Below are 6,700 nucleotides of genomic sequence, written 5' to 3'. Positions count from 1 at the left end.
AACCTCTAGAGAGACTTCTCTGGCTCCATGTGTGAAACGAGCTGACAAGTGCAATTAATTCATTCATTAATTCATTCATCTATCCATCCATTCATTTCCCTGGGGGCAAAAGCAGCCACAGAAGGCACGAAGCAGAACAGGGACAGGATACTGTGTGTTTTGAAATGTTCCCTCTGCCTGCTGAGTGGAGGATGGAGTGTTGGAGTGAGAGGTAGGGATGGGAGTTAAGGGACCAGGTGAGAACTGAGTAGCAGAGGGAGGTCACCTCTGCCCCTTGTATCCCAGGATGGTTCAGCCTGGTCTCATCCTGAACATTTATTGCTTCCCAAAGTTATCCTGGCTCAGGCACTAGCAAGATGCTTTGGCGGTACCCCCCTCCTCCTCCTCACAGTTCCCCAAAGTCCCTCTAGTCCAGTGATGGCGAACCTATGACACGCGTGTCAGAGGTGACATGCGAACTCATTTTTTTGGTTGATTTTTCTTTGTTAAATGGCATTTAAATATATAAAATAAATATCAAAAATATAAGTCTTTGTTTTACTATGGTTGCAAATATCAAAAAATTTCTATATGTGACATGGCACCAGAGTTAAGTTAGGGTTTTTCAAAATGCTGACACGCCGAGCTCAAAAGGTTCGCCATCACTGCTCTAGTCCATGCCAGGTAACAAAGGAGGTCACGTGACCCCTGTCACCTGCAGACATAAATGTTGAGGTTGGAACACCAGGCCAAGGCTTGGGAGGCAGCCAGGCACAGGGACAGCCCTCACTGTGGTTGCCAAGGAGCACCCTCCCTGGCAGGCCCAGGTGGAGGGAAGGGAGTTGGGGCCAGGTGTGGGACACCCCTTCCAAACTGAGCCCCAAGCCCATCTGTCCCTGTGCCTGCTTGGCCTTATGCGCACTGCCACCAGGTGGGGGCGTAACTGGATGGTGGATGCCAAAGCTTGGAGAGCTCTGGGGACAGAACCCAGGTGCAAGATGCAGCCGAGGGTGTCCGCCAGATTTGGAGGACAGAGTTGGAACCAACCCTGGAGCTGGGTCTGGAGATAAAACTGAGTCAGCTTTCGCCCCTGGGCTACAGGGAGGGAGGCCTGGAGAGGCCGACACCAACCATAGCCAAGCACGGTTGCATGCTGGTCATGTCGCACATGCCACACAGCCCACCGAACAGCCCCGGGAGGGGGGATTTCTGCTCTTTCTTTGCAGAGGAGGGAATGAAGCTCGGTGACCGGAAGGGACTTGCCTGAGGTCTTATAGGGAAGAGGCAGTTCAGCCAGAATTTGAGCCCTGGTCTGAGTGCAGGGTTCATCCTACTGCCTTTCCCAGGAGGGTGTAGAGCAGTGGTTCTCAACCTTGGCTGCACATTAGAATCACCTGGGAATCTTTTTAAAATCCTGATTTCTGGGCCTCCTCCTCCGGAAATTCTGTTTCTTTGTTATGGGGTGGGGCCACAACATTAGTAACAAAGAAACAGAATTTCCGGAGGAGGAGGCCCAGAAATCAGGATTTTAAAAAGACTCCCAGGTGATTCTAATGTGCAGCCAACCTTGGGATGGCAAATGCGACACACAAATCACAATATTCCCCTCAGCTGCCCATGGCAGGCATCACTAATCAATAACAAAACTATCCCTCGGAGACAAGATCCAGGCATCACTAATCAATTGCAGCACCCTTTCCCTGCAGAACTGGACACGGGTTCAAAATCCAGGCCCCAATGAGCAACTTCCCATAAATGAGTGGGTGTGCAGTCGGAATTGTGAGGTGAACACAGACTGACAAAGGTTCCTTCCTCTTCCAGGTGGACAGTGTTAAGCCACAAGTTTAATCCCATCCCTGTTAAAAATCCCTTTAGTTTCTTTTCATTGCCCCGAGGATGAAATCCAAGTTCCTGGCCCTGCCTTTGATGGTGCTGTTCCCTCCTGCTGTCCGCGCCATCTCTAGCTCTTCAGAGAGCTCCCCACAGCCAGCCACTCTGGCTAAAGTCTCCCCAACTTCTACCCTTCCACTATGTTACACGAGAGGCCCAGTGCACGAAATTCGTGCACAAGTGCCGTCCCTAGGCCTGGCTGGTGATTGAAGGGCAGATCCCCTGGGCCCCCATGCACCCCCCCTCCACCTGAGTCATCGGGCCCCTGCCTGGCTCCCTCAGCGCCTGGGAGCCGGTCGGTGGCCCCACCACTGCTGCTGGTCGCCATCTTCTGGGTGATCGGCAGGGCAATGGGGCCCCGCTCACACCCGCCTTGGCCTGGCGCCGCCTGCTCACCTGCTCCACCATCCTGCTGCAGTCCCTCTCTCATCGGGGCCTGTCAGGGCCGGCAGCGCTTCCACTACCTCCCGCTGCCAGCGCCACATCGCCAATGCCCGCCATGTTCTGTGCCACCCCCTGGTGGTCAGCGCATGTCACAGCGAGTGTTCGAACTCCTGGTCGAACTCCCGGTCGAGGGGACAATTTGCATTTAGGCTTGTATTATATAGGATGCTTTTGTTTCTTTGTAGCCATTGTCACAATTTTCAACATCATCTTTATTCCTCAGTGTGCTTGTCCCTCCCACAAGGCAGGGGTGTGGTCTGAAGTGTCTGGAACCTGGAATGGGTGTGTTGGGGTCCTCACTCCCAACTCCAAGGTGAAAGAATCTGATTGGCTCAGCCCATGCCCTGGTCCACCTGTCAAGACAGGAAGGTGGGGTCCACAGTGTGAACGAGGCAGGGGGTGCTGTGTTAGTGAGGTGGAGGGTCAGGGCAATTCTCAGGAAAAGCCCATGGGCTGGGCAGACACCTCACTTGGGCTATGAAAGCAACAACCAAAACAATAAGAAGAGCTAATAATAACAGCAAATAATCATTGCTGATATTACAATGTTAAAATGAAAATATTGTTCATATTTGGCAGATGGGAAAATTGAGAGAAGGAGATGGAATGCAATGTGCCCAAGATCACACAGTGAGTACTCAGATGTTCACCAGGGACCTCCCTCCCCAGGGGGAGATACGTTCCTTCAAGACCTGACCAATAGGAGAAGGCCCTCCACCCCCTCCACCTCCCCCCCCCCCCCCCCCCCCCCCACATAATGTGCAACAGGAAATGAGAATCCCTTCCCCCCCCGGAGAGGAGTCTGGGCCTTCCTATCTCCTGAAAGGGCCTCAAGGGCAATTCCCTCCCACAGCATCGCCATCCTCCGTGACCTTCATTCCGTCTTGGCATGGCCCCAGGAACATGTCGGGCTTCAGCTCCGAGCAATTACATTCTCTTTGTGGCTACTCTGCCTCAACCGCTCGGGAGGGCCTGGCACCGACAGCTGTGGGTGAAGTTTGCGTGTGGAGGACAGGAAGTGTCTATCTTTATATTCCGGCATTAACAAGCCTCTGTCACATTGAAACGGCATTTTATTTCTCCTCCTAATAAACGAGAATGTGTTTTTTTTTAGCTCTTCCGCGATCACTTGATTCTCAAGTTTGAATTGTTTGGAAGCTTAAAACACTTCTGACTACATCAACACATTTTAACAGTTTCCTCTCCTGAATGAGAAAGACATAAAAAGGAGAGAAAAAAGCGCAAACACTTTGATTGTATTAACAGGAGCATGGAGTGAAAAAACAGGGAGGTGATTGTGCCACTTTCTCTGCTTGGAACCTCACTAAGAGGAGTGGGTTTAATTCGAAAACTCTGATAAACGAGCACAGGGAGGAAGCAGGTAGGATAGTGTATAACATGTGGCATTCATTCTTTTCATTCAAAAGCACTTATTGAGGACTTAATGCAGTGATGGCGAACCTTTTGAGCTCGGCGTGTCAGCATTTTGAAAAACCCTAACTTAACTCTGGTGCCGTGTCACATATAGAATTTTTTTTTGATATTTGCAACCATAGTAAAACAAAGACTTATATTTTTGATATTTATTTTATATATTTAAATGCCATTTAACAAAGAAAAATCAACCAAAAAAATGAGTTTGCGTGTCACCTCTGACACGCGTGTCATAGGTTCGCCATCACTGACTTAATGCATGCCAGTTGCTGTCCAAGGTGCAGAAAGAGCAGATAGCAAGCCCTGCCCTCCTGACATGGAGAATGTGTGGGAAAACAGGAGTTAAGCAGTCAATTACATAATTAACCATCACAGTTTATTTATTTACTTACTTATTTATTTTTGTTAATCCTCACCTGAGAATATTTTTTCCATTGCTTTTCAAAGAGAGTGGAAGGGAGGGGTGAGGGGAAAAGAGAGAGAAACATCGATGTGAGAGAGATGCCCTAAGTGGGGGGGTGGGGTGCAAACCCACTACCCAGGCACATGCCCTGGACCCAATTTCAAACCAGCAACCCTCAGGTCAATAGGCCAACACTCTAACCACTGAGCAACTGGCCAGGGCTATTTTTTATTTTTTAAATTGATTTGAGAGAGAGGAAGGGAGAGGGAATGAGAGATAGAAACATCAACGAGAGAAATACTGATTGGCTGCCTCCTGCACACCCCCTACTGGGGATTGAGCCTGCAACCCAGGCTTGTGTCCTGACTGGGAATCAATCTGGTGACCTCTTGGTTCATGGGTTGGCGCTCAACCACTGAGCCATACCGGCCGGGCCATCACAGTTTAAATGTCCCCTGGACATGGGAGGGGCGGGAGCCCAGAGGGGGAACCTCATGTAACTTCTCAGCTGTCCTATTAAGGACGAAAAGCAAAGCAGGTGAGTGGGAAGAGCATTTCTGGCAGAAGGAACAGCGTGTGCAAAGGCTGTAAGTTGGGAAGGAGCTGGCCTTGGTGAGGAGCAGAGAGATGTTGGCTGGGCCTTGCAGGGCCTGGTGAGGAGGCGAGTGTTACTCTGGGAGTCCTGGGAGTTTCTTGAGAAGCGTCAGATTTGGAGCATATGAGGAGTAATCAATGGACGAATAATTGAAAGGAAAAACATCCATTGGATAAACATTTATTGAGCATCTGCTGTGCGCCAGGCTCAGCTAGGCGCTGGGGCCACAGGAGCAACCAAGATAGGGGATAGGACCCTTGTTTTTTCCTGGTGAGGAAACCAAAGAGCATATAGACAACATGGATTGTCCAGGGCCACAGAGCTGCCAAGTGGCAGGAGGATCTGACTCTGAACCCTGGGAGTCATCTGTCCCCCAATTCTGGTCCCTAGAGTGAAAGCTGGAGGGCTGCCTGGAGGAGGAGAGAAAGTGGTAAGGGGAGGAAGGAGAGAAGGAAGAAGGAGGAATGAAGAAAGGAGGAGACTTTTTCTGAGCAACCTACAGAGAGTAGGACCAGGGCCAGAGGAGGGATGTGAAAGGGAGACAGAGTAAAGGAAAAACTAACCCTTGGCACAACCCCAAACCAAGGTGGCTCTGCCATACAGGGAATGAGTGCACAAGGCCAGCCTGTGTCAGGGAGCGGTTTCCGCTCTGAGAAACCCCCTGACCTCCCAGGCCCCTCACGCCTCTAACAGCCTGTGAAGGAAGGGCACAGGGGACCCTGATCTGAGACTCCAGGGCAGCCTTGGCTGAGTGCGACTCTGTTCTCAGAGTCCTGGTTTCCAATCCAGGCTCTGCTGTGTGGGTCTAGGCTGGTCCTCAGCCTCTCTGTGCCTCACCGGAGCCATAACAGCACAGACCTCCCAGGAAAAACATTGGGGACAGTGTCTGGAACAGAGTGCACCCTAGAAATGCTGGTTTTGCTGACACTTCCAGCTTCGGTCATCAGGAGCTGTGGCTGCTACTAAGGGCTGGGTGGGATCTGGCACACACTGGGAGGGCTGGCAGCAGTAATTTCGCTGTGTTTCCAACTCAGCCCTCTGCAGACTCCTGCTCAAGTGCTCAGGGTGGAGTGGGCTCCTGTTTACTGGGCATGGGGGGCACAGGCTGCCCGGCCTGTGGGTGAGGGGCTCACGGGCCTCAATCTCATCACACAGCCCTTAGGGCAGCAGCCGCAGGAGTCAGAGGACTCGGGGCTGTGCGTACACCGCCGACGAGTGCATGCCTGGGGCCCAGTCCTGGGACTCCGTCATCTGGGTTAATGATTCAAATGTGCCCCCATTTAGTCCCTGCAGGTCATCCAGGCCAAGGGTCACTTCGCCTCCCAAGTCTGTCCCCAGTCTAGCTACTTTCCCCCCTAAGCTGCTTGCATCCTGGTCCACCCTGTCATCACCCAGCTGGGGCAGCGCTGTCACCTCCAACTTGGTGTCCTAGCTCCCACCCTCGCCCACCATGGTCTGTCCTCCCTGTGGCCGCCACCAGAGGGCGCCTGTGAGCACTTTAGTCAGGTCCCCTTCCTCCTCTGCCCACTCCCTCAGGGTATAAGCCCAAGTCTTCCCTGTGGCTCCTAAGGCCTTGCACAACCTGCCCTCACCTCCTCCCTCTACAGTCCCCCCTCACTCTGCTACACACACACACACACACACACACACACACACACACACACACACGGGCCTCCTTGCTGTTCCTCCAACACACCAAGCACCGTCCTGTCCCAGGACCTTTGCACGGACTGTTCCTGCTGCCTGGGGTGTTCTTCACCCACCAGCACTTCTCACCATAGGTTTATTCATCTGGTTTCAAGTCCATCTCTCCTGTTAAGAAGGCAGCTTAGGTGCCCGTAATTGTCTGACGGATGCATGGATAAATTTAGAATGAGCTGAATCAGACCTGGGGCCGGAAGCCCAGCCCTGTCTCTCCCAAGCTATGCGAGTGCCAGTACATCCTTTTCAACTCT

Source organism: Myotis yumanensis, unplaced genomic scaffold, assembly GCF_028538775.1.
Source record: "Myotis yumanensis isolate MYYU_CA2020_CCGP unplaced genomic scaffold, mMyoYum1.0.hap1 SCAF_5, whole genome shotgun sequence".
Lineage (NCBI taxonomy): Eukaryota > Metazoa > Chordata > Mammalia > Chiroptera > Vespertilionidae > Myotis > Myotis yumanensis.
The sequence above is the reverse complement of the archived record's forward strand: the minus strand, read 5'-3'. Positions refer to the sequence as shown.